Source organism: Narcine bancroftii, chromosome 7 (assembly GCF_036971445.1).
Source record: "Narcine bancroftii isolate sNarBan1 chromosome 7, sNarBan1.hap1, whole genome shotgun sequence".
NCBI classification, from domain to species: Eukaryota; Metazoa; Chordata; class Chondrichthyes; order Torpediniformes; family Narcinidae; genus Narcine; species Narcine bancroftii.
Genome location: NC_091475.1, coordinates 49,581,369 through 49,594,494, shown reverse-complemented (window position 1 = coordinate 49,594,494; position 13,126 = coordinate 49,581,369). Strand labels below are relative to the sequence as shown.

At 42.4% G+C, this 13,126-nt stretch overlaps 1 protein-coding gene across 6 annotated transcripts in view; it reads right to left on the bottom strand.

Moving 5' to 3' along the window:
• LOC138738899 (transcription regulator protein BACH1-like) overlaps positions 1–13,126 on the bottom strand; it is an 87,093-nt gene that overhangs the window by 55,001 nt on the left and 18,966 nt on the right. Inside the window, exon 2 of one of the 6 annotated variants that reach the window (XM_069890060.1) lies at positions 8,114–8,154. The exons of the other annotated variants lie outside the window; for them this stretch is intronic. The gene's annotated coding sequence lies outside the window, so the exon portion shown is untranslated. The remainder of the gene's footprint in view (positions 1–8,113; positions 8,155–13,126) is intronic. 6 annotated transcript variants of the gene reach the window in all.

Genomic DNA, 13,126 nt, shown 5'->3' with positions numbered 1-13,126 from the left:
TAGGGATAAGATTAAGTCTATCGGTGGATAGAGTTTCTCTTTTGTTAGGAAATAATTTAGCAGAGGGTAAAGTCATACCTGCGGTGAAACTCACAAGTAAGCCATTGGTTTATGAGTCCAAAAAGGATTTGGAAATCTACCCTGCATGTGCCATTACTCGAGCCATGTCTAGAAAAAAGGTAGAGGTAGAAAAAGTCTGTGATGATCCTGTAGTGGAGGCAAGCATTGAGGACAAATCTAAGGATCCAAGAGAAGAATTAATAGCTAGACAAAAGCATGATCCTGATCTTGCTGGGATAAGAGATAAGATTCTGTCTAACCAGGAAATTGAAACTGTGCCAGTAGGTTATTTTGTTCAAGATGGAATATTGATGAGAAAGTGGAGAACACAAGTGATACCTGCTAGTGAAAACTGGTCAGTAGTAAGGCAAGTTGTAATTCCCAAAACTTACAGGAATGAAATATTAAAGTTGGCTCATGGTATACCTTTAGGACATCATCTTGGAGTGAAAAAGACAGTAGAAAAGATAAGGAAATAGTTTTATTGGCCAAAATTAAGAAACGATGTTGTGAACTTTTGTAGAATCTGTCACACTTGTCAACTGGTGGGCAAGCCTAATCAAGGACCACCAGTGGCACCTTTACAACCCATCCCTGCTTACGGGGAGCCCTTCTCAAAAGTGATAGTGGATTGTGTTGGCCCATTGCCAAAAACCAAAACGGGAAATGAATATTTGTTAACACTCATGTGCACAGCTTCAAGGTTTCCAGAGGCTATTCCCCTGAGAAACATTAAAGCGAAGACGATTGTGAAGGCAATGCTAAAATTTTTCACACTATTTAGCCAACTAAGGGAAATTCAATCGGACCAAGGCAGTAATTTTAAGTCTGGAATATTTCAACAGGTGGTGTATGAATTGGGAGCCCATCAAATTGTGTCGTCTGCCTATCATCCTGAAAGTCAAGGGGCCTTGGAATGGTTCCATTTAACTGTGGAAAAATATGATGAAGGTTTATTGCATGGAAAATAATAAGGATTGGGATGAAGGAATCCATTTGTTATTGTTTGCTGTTAGAGAGGCAACTCAGGAGTCTCTTAGCTTTAGTCCATTTGAGTTGGTGTTTGGTCATGAAGTTGGGTCCATTACTATTGTTGAAGGAACAGTGGATACATAATGATATACAATCAAATCTGTCGGATTATGTTTTCAAATTTAAAAACATTACATCAGGTTTCCGAGATGGCAAGGAAAAATTTAAAAACTGCTCAGGGAAAAATGAAAATTCGGTATGATCAAAAAGCAAAAATTAGGGACATTAAACATGGCGACAAAGTATTGGTTTTGTTTCCAATGCAGTCAAACCCTTTGAGAGCTCAGTTTTCAGGACCATATAATGTGAAATCAAAAATTAACCAGATCACCTATGTCATTGAGATGCCTGATCATCGAAGAGAGACAGGTCTGTCACGAGAACATGCTTAAAGCTTACTTTGAGAAAATGACTGAGGAGGAGACGGATTGCAACCAAGGTGCTAGTCATAGAGGAAAATAAGGAGGAGATAAGTTTCGTGGAAGGTCATAAAGCACTGAAAGTGATAAGCCCCAGGCTGGAAAATTCTGTAGTTTTGCAAAACGTAGACACCAAGTTAATGCATTTAACTAAATCAGAAAGGGAAGAAATTAAGACATTACTTATGAAATTTAAGGATATATTCTCAGATGTTCCAAGAAGAACTACTGTGGCTTGTCATGATGTGGAGGTCAGTGATGCTAAGCCTATTAAGCAGCATCCTTACCGAGTTAATCAGGAAAAGAACAGATTGTTGGATCAAGAGGTGGATTACATGCTCAAAAATGACATCATCCGAAAATCAAGTTCAAATTGGAGTTCACTCTGTGTTCTGGTGCCTAACCCAGATGGCTCAATTAGGTTTTGTACAGATCATCGAAAGGTAAACATGGTGACAAAGACTGATGCGTTCCCTATTCCGAGAATACATGATTGTATAGATAAGGTGGGGAAGGTTAAGTTTCTTACAAAGATTGATCTCTTAAAAGGATACTGGTGTGTTCCTTTGACAGAGAAAGGCAGGGAGATTTCTGCATTTGTAACACCTTCGGGATTGTATGAGTATAATGTTATGCCTTTCGGGATGAAAAATGCACCTGGTACATTTTAGAGAATGATTAATGCAGTAATTCAGGGTTTACAGCACACAGGAGCCTATAATCGATGATTTAGTAATTAGTACAGATACATGGGAAGAACACATGCTTGAATTAGAGCAGTTATTTCAGAGACTGGTGGAAGCACACCTCAGAGTGAATTTACACAAGAGTGAGTTTGGACATGCCACTGTAATTTATCTGGGTTATGTGGTAGGACAGGGACAGTTGGCATTGGTTGGAGCGAAAGTATTGGCTATCATTGCATTCCCTATCGCTGGTAATAAAAAAGCTCCAGAGATTTCTATGTATGATTGGCTACTATCGTAGATTTTGCAAAAACTTTGCAGAATTTGCACTCCCATTAACAAAACTACTTGGAAAGAAAGAAAAAATTATCTGGTCAGATGCATGCCAGGGAGCGTTTCTGAAGTTAAAGACCATTTTATGCCATCAGCCTGTACTTCTGTCCCACAACTTTGAAAAGTCATTCTTTTTAGCCATGGACGCCAGTGACGAAGCGGTTGGTGCTGTACTGTTACAGAAGAAGGATGGTGATAGAGTAGAACATCCTATTTCATACTTCTTGAAAAAGTTTAATGACCATCAATGAAATTATTCGACCATTGAGGAGTTATTAGCATTTGTTTTAGCAATGAAACATTTTGATGTGTATATTTGTACTGCTCAAAAACCATTAATAATATATACTGATCATAATCCATTAGTTTTTTGTCTAAAATGAAAAATAAGAACAGACCATTATTGAATTGGAGCTTACTGTTACAAGAGTATGATTTAATTATTACACACATAAAGGGGATGGATAATGTAATAGCAGATTGTTTGTCAAGATATTAATCTGGGTAGATATGAATCTAATCACATACTTACTGTAACAAAAATAGAGTGTTCATTTTATTTATGTAACACTTTCATTAATTGTTAAAAATTTGTTCTTGTGGACCAATTTTTTTTAGCAGGGGAGGTCTTATAGAGTTCTGTGTTGTGTATTGACCTGTGTTGTGTGGTTTTATGTTAAAAAAGTGAGTTTGCCTTTCAGAGCCAAGGTGAAGGTGGACTGCTGAGAGAGTGGGAGACAGAGTGAGCATGTGCAGAAAATGGAAAAAAATTCTAGACTTGGATGATAAACCACCAACTGCTGAGAGAGTGGGAGACAGAGTGAGCATGTGCAGAAAATGGAAAAAAATTCTAGACTTGGATGATAAACCACCACTGGGTGGTCCTGTGGAGTGGAAGGTGGCCCAGAGCATGAGTCATGGTCTGGAGAACAGTTTAGAATGTTGAGATTTCAAAAAAGGATTAACATTCCGAAGGCAGCCAGAAGGATCTGAACCAAGCCAGTTGTTCCTCTCTCTGCAAGCAACGCAAGACATCTCTCCCTCTCCCTCTCTCACTCAAAGATCTTCTTGGCTTCAGTTTACCAAACAAACTGAATTTTGTTTATGATCTTTGCTTCAGTTGAGATCAAAGTTTTGTGAGTCTTGTGTGTTTTGTGTCTAAGTTTTTCTATGGGCTGGTTGGAAATATAACTTAGACTTTAATTACATATGTTATATTTAGGCTGGGGAATTTATTAGTTTTACATTGTTATAAGAATTTGCATAGTAACCAGTGGGCATTGTTATAAAAGGGCGGGATTTTGAATTAAAGTTTGAAGGTGAATCTTTTGTTAATAAAGTAATTGTTCATTTTTACCTGTGTGATACGCCTTCTTCGTGATTGCTGGTTTGATCTTGTAACCCAGCAATCTTGATTCATGTGCGCACAAGTCTTCAGTAGGCGCATGCGCGGTTCGTGTATTGGAGCTCTGTTGGCGCATGCGTGAGAGTTAAAGGTGCGAATTCAACATCGTCAGAGCGCTTAGCTCTCGTAATGATAATCTCCAGTAAAAAAAGGAGAGGAAGAATTCTTCGCAAATGGTGTGATTTAAACGTTAAATTAAGCAGTAGATTGTCAATAAAATGCAATGTTTTAACATAATTTATTTCAAAGTGATTAACATCCTCTTTGAATGTAAAGGTAATAGCTAATTATTTTTATACCACTCAACTTCTGTTTCCGGCTTTGTGTCAAAAAAAAACAGCATGTTTTTTAGAGGCATATCCAACTGATGAGCACATTGATTTCAATTAAGACATTTCAGCCATAAAAAGGAGAATCTGTTTTGTTTTTCTGCTAGAACTGCAAGGTAATAAAGAGATTGCAAGAGAGTGAGTGAAACACTGAAGTCTACAGATGCAATGATTGAAGTAAAAACACAATGCTGGAGAAACTCACTAGGTCAAACAGTGTACCTTATATAACAAAGATAAATAAACATGAACAACGATTTGTGCTTGAGTCCTTCATCAAGGTATGAGTGAAATGTAGGCAGACACCTGAATAAAATTGTTGGGGATGGGGGGGGAGGGATAGGGGAAGGAACAAGTACGTGAGTTGATGCAATGCTATGATATAACTTGATTTTATAATACTTGTTACAACCAAAAAGCAATGACATTATTGTAATTGTAGAGGCAGTGCCATTTGTTGCCATGCAAATCCTCTTGCTAATGAACATATTGCTTCAGCATCTTGATAGCGATATTACAAATGCAACTCAGCTCTTTTTAAGTCATGGTTTGTAACTGTCTTTAGTATGATTTAAAATTTGTACTCTCATAACATAATAATTCCATGCACCATTGACTGGACACATCCTCAGCTAATATGGTTTCAGGACAGTATACAAGTACTAATAACAACCACTTACTCAATGTTAGCCAAACCAAGGAGCAGTTGTAGAAAAAAAAACACAAAATGGAGGTCAACTGTTTGTTGTGTATGATCCAGTGATCATTGGGGATGGAGAGGATGGTCACATTTCAATTTCTGGGACTTACGGAATTATCTCGGACCCAATGTACTAACATCAACATAAAGGGTTGGAAAGGGTAGTGCCAGAGAGAGTAGGAACAGAAAATTGTGGCAGATGAATGCGTGGCTGAAGAGTTAGTGCAGGAGTTCAGATGTCTGGATCATTCTGATCTTTTCTGAGAAAGGTCTGGCCAGTTACAAAAAGGACAGGCTGCACCTGAACTGGAGGGGACCAATATCCTGGTGGGCAGGTTTACTAGAGCTGTTGGTGAGGATTTAAACTAGTTTGGCGGGGGGGGGGTGCAGAGATTTGGGTAGAAGGACAAAAGCATGATGCTATGTGCTCCGAGTTGGTAAGGAAGAACAGGCAGGGGATAAAACATAAAGGTAGCCAATTAGAGGGTTAGAAATGTGTCTATTTCAATGCTAGGAGTATTAGGAATAAAGGGGATGAACTTAGAGCATGGATCAGTACATTGAACTATGATGTTGTGGCTGTTTCTGAAACTTGGCTGGAGGAAGGGCAAGATTGGATGATGCAGGTATCTGGGTTGAGGAGTATTAAAAATAGAATGTATAAAATGGAGGTGGGGTAGGGGGTGGAGAGTAATATTACTGGTCTGGGATAGTATCACGGCAATCAAAAGGGAGATAGGAGTATCCACTGAGTCGGTGTGGGTGGAAGTCAGAAATAGGAAGGGAGCTCTCACTGTGCTGGGAGTAGTCTATAGGCCCCCAAATAGTCCTTGGGATACCGAGAAGATTTTGGAAGGGTGCAGGAAATATGGGTAGTCGTTATGGGTGATTTCAACTCCCCTAATAGTGACTGTCACCTTCAGACTGCAAGAGGGATAGAGGAGGCTGAATGTGTCAGGTATGCTCAAGAACGGTTCCTGACACAGTATGTGGACTGGCCGACGAGAGGAGAGGCCATACTGGATACAGTTTTGGGGAATGAACCTGGTCAGGTGGCTGATCTCTTGGTGGAGGAGCACTTTGATGAGAGTGACTACAACTCCTTTACCTTCAACATAGCTATGGAAAAGGATAAAAACAAACAAAATGGGAAAGTGCTTAACCTGCGAAAGGCTAATTATGAAGGGATGAGACAGGAACTAGTGAATTGGAAACAGATGTTTATGAGTGAAAGCACAGGAGTAATATGGAGGAAGTTTAGGGACCACTTGTGCAGGGTTCAGGATAGGTTTTTCCCAATGGGATAAGGAAAAGATGGTAGGAAAAGGAAACCATGGCTGACAAAACAGGTCAAGCAACTAATGTAGTCAAAGAAGGAAGCATACATTTGATATAGGAAGCAGGAAGGGCTCATGAGAAGTATATGGTAGCCAGGAAGGAGCTTAAGAAAGGACTTCGGAAAACTCGAAGGGTGCATGAGAAGGCCTTGGGATCTAGAATTAAAGAGAACCACAAGGCATTCTATGCATATGTGAAGAAAAGAAGGATGTTAAAGGAGGTAACAGGTGTCTATGTGCTGGACAATGCGGAGATTAAGGAAGTGGAAGTGTTGGATTTTCTTAAAAACATCAAGATTGATAAGACCCCGGGGCTGGATGCAATATACCCAAGGCTGCTGTGGGAAGTGAGAGAAGAGGTAACTGGGGCAGTAGCTATGATCTTTGAATCTTCTTTGGCTATAGGGGAGGTGCTAGAGGATTGGAGAGTAGCAAATGTAGTCCCCTTGTTTAAAAAAGGTAATAGTTACAAACTTGGGAATTATATGTCAATATGTCAGGTGTGCAAACTAATGGAGAGGATAGGATCTATGAGCATTTGGAAAAATACAGTCTACTCAAAGATAGTCAGCATGGCTTTGTGAAGTGAAGCCTAAATAAGTTTTTTGAGAAGGTAACAAAATAAATTGATGAGGGTAGGACAGTAGATGTGGTTTACATGGATTTTAGCAATGCATTTGACAAGAGACTCATCCAGAAAGTCATGAGGCACAGGATCAGTGGAATCTTGGCTGTGAGGATAAATAATTGGCTTGTACGAAGAAAGCAGAGAGTAGTAGTGGAAGGGAAGTATTCTGCCTGGAGGTTGGTGACTAGTGGAGTGCCGCAAGGATATTTTCTGGAACCCCTGCTCTTTGTAATTTTTATAAATGACCTGGATGAAGAGGCAGAAGGATGGGTCAGTAAGTTTGCGGATGACACGAAGGTTGGAGGAGCTGTGGTTGGAGCTGAAGGGTGTCGAAGTTTACAAGGCGATATAGACAGGATGCAGAGTTGGGCAGACAGGTGGCAGATGGAGTTCAGTATGAGGTGATACATTTTGGAAGGACAAACCAGAAGGCTGAATACAGGGTTAATGGTCGATTACTTGAAAGTGTGGATGAACAAAGGAGCCTTGGGGTTCAAATCCGTACATCCCTCAAGGTCACCACACAGGTTGATAGGATAGTTAAGAAGGCCTGTGGGATCCTGAGCTTCATTAATTGGGGATTGAGTTCAGGAGCACTGAGGTCATGTTACAAATCTACAAATTTCTGTTAAGACCTGTGGTGGAACCTCTGTATTACTGTTCGTAAATGCATGGCTAGCCTTCCCTTTGTTGATTGTACCTGTGATCCCTCCCGCTTGATGGTGGGAATGCCATAACCCCTCCTCCAGTACAAGCTCATATCTCGGGTCAACAGCATGAGATGTGCCATCAGTTTACGCTAATAAAAGCCTATCAGGTAACTTCTAGTCTTTGGAGTTATTGAGAGGGCATCAATTTTATTATCACATTTTGTTTGAAATGGACATGCTGCTGAGACAAGAGGGGCTGGAAATCCAACCGCATCTGACGTTCGAACTTTGGCTATGTTGCTTCAACGTTTTCCTGCAGGCTTCCACCGAGATCGTACAATTCAATGCAGACAAATTCATTTACTGTTCTTACAGGTCGAGCACCACTTTTACCTGTTGGTCAGAGACTATAAGACATTCGTCGAAGCAATGAACATTCTGAAAGGCCAGTACCTGGCCCTGGTAAATTAAGTCTATGCCAGGTATGTCCTCGCCACACATAAGCAGCAACCTGGGGAGTCAATCGAGGATTACCTTATGCTCCTGCAAGTCCTCGTACGGGCCTGTGGCTGCGTCTGCAGAAAAGTACACAGAGCAGCTGGTCAGAATGCCTGCATAGCAGGCATCAGGTAGGATTACATTCACCAGTGACTGCTAGAACAGGGTGAGCTGAAACTGCAGAAAGCCATTGAACTGGCTTAAACACGAAGTAGCCTCCTCAACGTGGACTCCTTCTCATCTGATAACGCAGCCACCCCGCAGGGAACACAGGCACCTGGCTGTTGCCGATGAGTACCTGAAGTGCTACTTATATGGCCAGCAGAAGCACCCAGGAAGCACTGCCCAGCAAAGAACTCAATCTGTTCCAGCTGCAGGAAGAAGGAGAACTATGCCAATCTAAGCAACATTCTAATCTGAGCAGCGCCACCTATGGGTGGTGGGGGCTGCTGCCATCTTGGACGACGTCACTTCCGACAAACCACAGCACTGTCTGCACCATGAGAGCTGCCATCTTGGATGCCACCATTTTACCAGACCATGAGCCAGGGCAGTAGGTAAAATAGTGATGTTACTATGTCGCCATCTTACCAGACCATAAGCTGGTACAACAAATCAGACAGTGACGCTACTCTGGCTTTGGTCATGCTCAACCAAAGCAGTCCTCATCAGCTTGCCTGGTAAATGATGGACAAAGAGCTAAATGGGTGCAAGATGGCTGCCTGTTCGATAGCAGAAGCACAGAGAGCTTCATCCACTCCAAAACAGTGCAGCTTTACTCCCTCATGGTAAGACCAGGGAGTTTCAAAATCTCCATGGCCTCTGTCCCACTTGGCACTGGTACAAACATTTTAACTGCTTGTGATGCCACAGCTCTGCATGCCTGTACTACTGAGGTTGGATTGTCAGTGCCACCTCACCATGGCATACAACAGGCCCCTTCCGCCCCCCCACGTTCTATAACCAACATTTTTTAAACTGCCCGCTCTCCCCTTTTAATGTGACCAACCAGGAACCTGTGACTTACCCACCATGCACGACCTGCGGGCTCTCCACCCTCTGGGGATCCCCCCACCAGTTTGCCAACCTCAACCCGACTGTAAACCCATAACAACCAAGAGAAGGCAATACAGTAATGTGGACAGGGCCTTTATCAAATCAGAGATGAGACAGCTCCTGACCGAGGGGATCATCAAACCCAGTACCAGCCCCTGGAGAGCTCAGGTAGTAGTGGTTAAAAGTGAGGAAAAGTACTAAATGGTTATCAACTACAGTTAAACAATTAACAGGTTTACACAACTGGATGCATATCCCTTCCTCGCATAGCCAACATGGTAAACCAAATCGCCCAATATTGGGTCTTTTCCACCAGTGTCCTTAAGTCTGCATACCGTAAGCCTGCTATCTGCCCGGATGGCCACCTCTACCACTTTCTGAGGGTCCCCTTTGGGGTCACCAACAGGGTCTCAGTGTTCCAGAGGGAGATGGTGGATGAGCATGGGCTGCTGGCCACGTTCCCCTACCTCAATAATGTCACTATACGTGGCCATGATCTGCAAGACTATGACGCAAACCTCCAGAAATTCCTCCACCTAAAACCCTTAACTTCACCTATAACAAAGATAAATATGTATTCCGCACATCACGCCTGGCCATACTCAGCTGCGTCATGGAGAATGGAGTCATTGGCCCCGACCCCATGCACCCCCTGTAGACCTCCCACTTCCCACAGCCTGAAAAGGTGCCTGGGGTTCTTCTCCAATTACGCCCAGTGGGTCCCCCAACTATGTAGATAAGGCCTGGCCCCTTGAAAATACACCACTTTTCTTCCCTTGTCGGCAGAGTCCTGGGAGACCTCAGCCACATCATAGGCGACATTGCCAAGACCGCTATGTACACTGTGGACAAATCCATCCCATTCCAGATGGAGAGTAATGCATCTGAATTTTACATGGCCATCACACTTAACCAGGTGGGCAGACCCATAGCAATTTTTCCCATTCTCCTCACCCTCAGGTCGAAAGGCCTACCTGTCTCACTCTGGCAAGAGGTTCCCCCCCCCACCCGACGCACCCCTCACAATCAGATCCCTCCTGTGTTCTGCCACCAATGGTTCTCCTCATGAAAGGTTGTTTCCCTTCCCAGGAGGTCTTTGTCGGGGACCACACTGCCATCCTGGTTGACATCCCCAGAGCCAGTCGTGTTCTGGAAGCATGAGAGAGCTACAGTCCGACCCATTGGTTGTTAGTGTCAACCTCCTCCATGCCAACCTCCAATACACCTATGTGCTGTACCTGGATGGGCATGAGGAGACCCTGATACCCCAGCTAACCAACCAGTATATCCATCCCTCCCAATCATCCATTCCATACCATGTCATCCAACCCCAGTCCCCGACCCAGCTGTCCTGGGTCAGTCACCAAACACTCCACTCACCGGCAACAAACAGACCATCCAGAAGTCAACAGCCAGCAAAATGACAGTCACAATGACAGTCACAGACTGAATCTGTGATGGACATGTAACACATATTAAAGGAGGGAGTGAATGTGGTGGAACCATTGTATTACTGTTTGTACATGTATGGCTGGCTCACCCCTTGCTGATTGTATCTGTGGCTCATCCCCCTTGATTCCCCTAATAAAAGTAGCAGCACTATAACAAGCTTGCGTCTCGGATCAATAGCATGAGATGTGCCATCAGTTTATGGTACAGAAACACAATCCTTTATCTGGAACCCTTGGGAGACGGCATGTTCTGAATTTCGGAATTTTCCTGATTTCGGAAAGCACACCCAAATTGTGCTGCCATATCCACCCCCACCCCCTTCCAGTCTCTTGGCCGTCTCCAACAAACGCGGTGCCTCGGCCACCATCCCCCGGCCGCCGGTCCTCACTTGCCGGATTTTGGAGCTTTCCAGATTTTACAGGTACACAGATAAAGGATCGTGTACCTGTAATAAAAGCCTATTAGTCAGGTAACCTCATGTCTTTGGAATTATTGATAGCACATCAAGACCACATTTATAGTATTGTGTTCAGTTCTGGACACCTCATTATAAGAAGAATGTGGAAGCTATGGAGAGGGTGCAGAGGAAAGTAACCAGGATGTTGCCTGAATTGGAAAACAAGTCTTATGAAGCAAGGTTAGCAGAGTTGGGACTTTTCTCTTAAGAGGGTTGAGAGGAGACGATAGAGGCCTACAAGATTATGAGATGCATAGATAGATAGGGTGGACAACCAGCATCTATTTCCCAGGGCAAGATCATCAAACACCACAGGACATATATACAAAGTTAAGGGAGGGGAGTTTAGGAGAGACATTAGGGGCAAGTTTTTTTTTTAAAGTTGTGGGTTCCTGGAATGACTTGCCAGGGATGGTGGTAGAGGCAGAAATATTGGGGGAATTTAAGAGACTCTTAGACAGACACATATGGATGAGAGAAAAAAAAGAAAGGAGGGTTATGGGGAATGGAGGGTTTAGTACTTTTTTTTTAGGAAGGAATATATGGGTCCGCACAACATTGTGGGCTGAAGGGCCTGTGCTGTATTGTTCTGTGAAAATTAAGGTGAAGCTTAAGGACTAACAATGGCAAAGAGGTTTTTTTATTACACATTTGTACCTGCAAGGCTAAATATCAACATGGTGAAGACTTTAATCCACTGTAGTTTTTGAGGGGAAGGAAATTAATCCACAGGAAACATCAACAATTTATATGCAGGGCACTCCACAATGTTTGGGACAAAGTTTTTTTTTACATTTTTTCTTCTTGAGCTCCACAGGTTAAATTTGTAATCAAACAATTCACATGTGCTTAAAATCCACATTACAGATATTATTATGTTTATATTTTGGTTTGATCATGTGAAAATTGCAGCACATTTTATACATAGTCCCCCCCTCTCAATTCAGGGCACCATAATCTTTGGGACATAACAATTGTATGTATATTAAAGTAGTCAGGTTTAGTACTTTGTTGCACATCCCTTGAATGCAATGACTGCTTGAAGTCTGTGACTTATAGACATCACCAGGTGCTGAGTATCTTCTCTGGTGATGCTCTGCTAGGCCGCTACTGCAGCAATCTTCAGCTCCTCCTTGTTTGGAGGGCTCGTCCCCTTAAATTCAACATATGGAAGCAATGTACAATTGGACTTAGATTAGGTAACTGAATTGGCCATTCAAGAATGTTCCAGTTTTTAGTTTGAAAAACTCATTGCTTTAGCAATGTGTTCGGGATCATTGTCTTCCTGTAGGATGAAGCACCATCCAATGAATTTGGAGGTATTTGCTCAAACCTGAGCAGATAAGCTGTTTCTATACTCCTCAGAATTCATTTTGCTACTGCCATCAGCAGTTATATCATCAATGAAGATGAGCATTTCAGTACTTGTGGTAGCCATACATGCTGAGACCATAAAAACCCCACCACCACATATCACAGATGAGGTGGTTTGCTTTGGATCCTGGGCAGTTCTTTTACGCCTCCACATTTTGCTCTTGCCATCACTCTGATATAGGTTAAACTTGGTTTCATCTGTTCACAAAACATTTATGCAGAATTCTACAGGCTCTTTTAAATACTTCTTGGCAAACTATAATCTGGCCATCCTGTTTCTGTGACTAACAAGTGGTTTGCATCTTAAGTGCAGCCTCTGTATTTCTGTTCATTAAGTTCTCTGCAGTCAGTAGCCATTGACACATCCACAACTGCCTCCTGAAGAGCGTTTCTGATCTGTCGGATAGATGGGGAATTTTTTTCATTATGATGAGAATTTTTCTGTCATAGCAGTGGAGATCTTCCTTGGAATGCCAGTTCCTTTGCAACTACTGAGCTCACCAGCAAGCTCTTTCTTCTTAATGATGTTCCAAACTGTTGATTTTGGTAATGCTAAAGCTTGGGTGATGTCTCCAATTGTTTTATTCTTGTGTTTCAGTCTCATAATGGCTTCTTTGACTTTCATTGGCACAACTCTGGTCCTCATGTTGAAAAATGGCAACTACAGACTTCAAAGTTTAGAAGCAAGCCAAGCACAAATTAAGCAATTA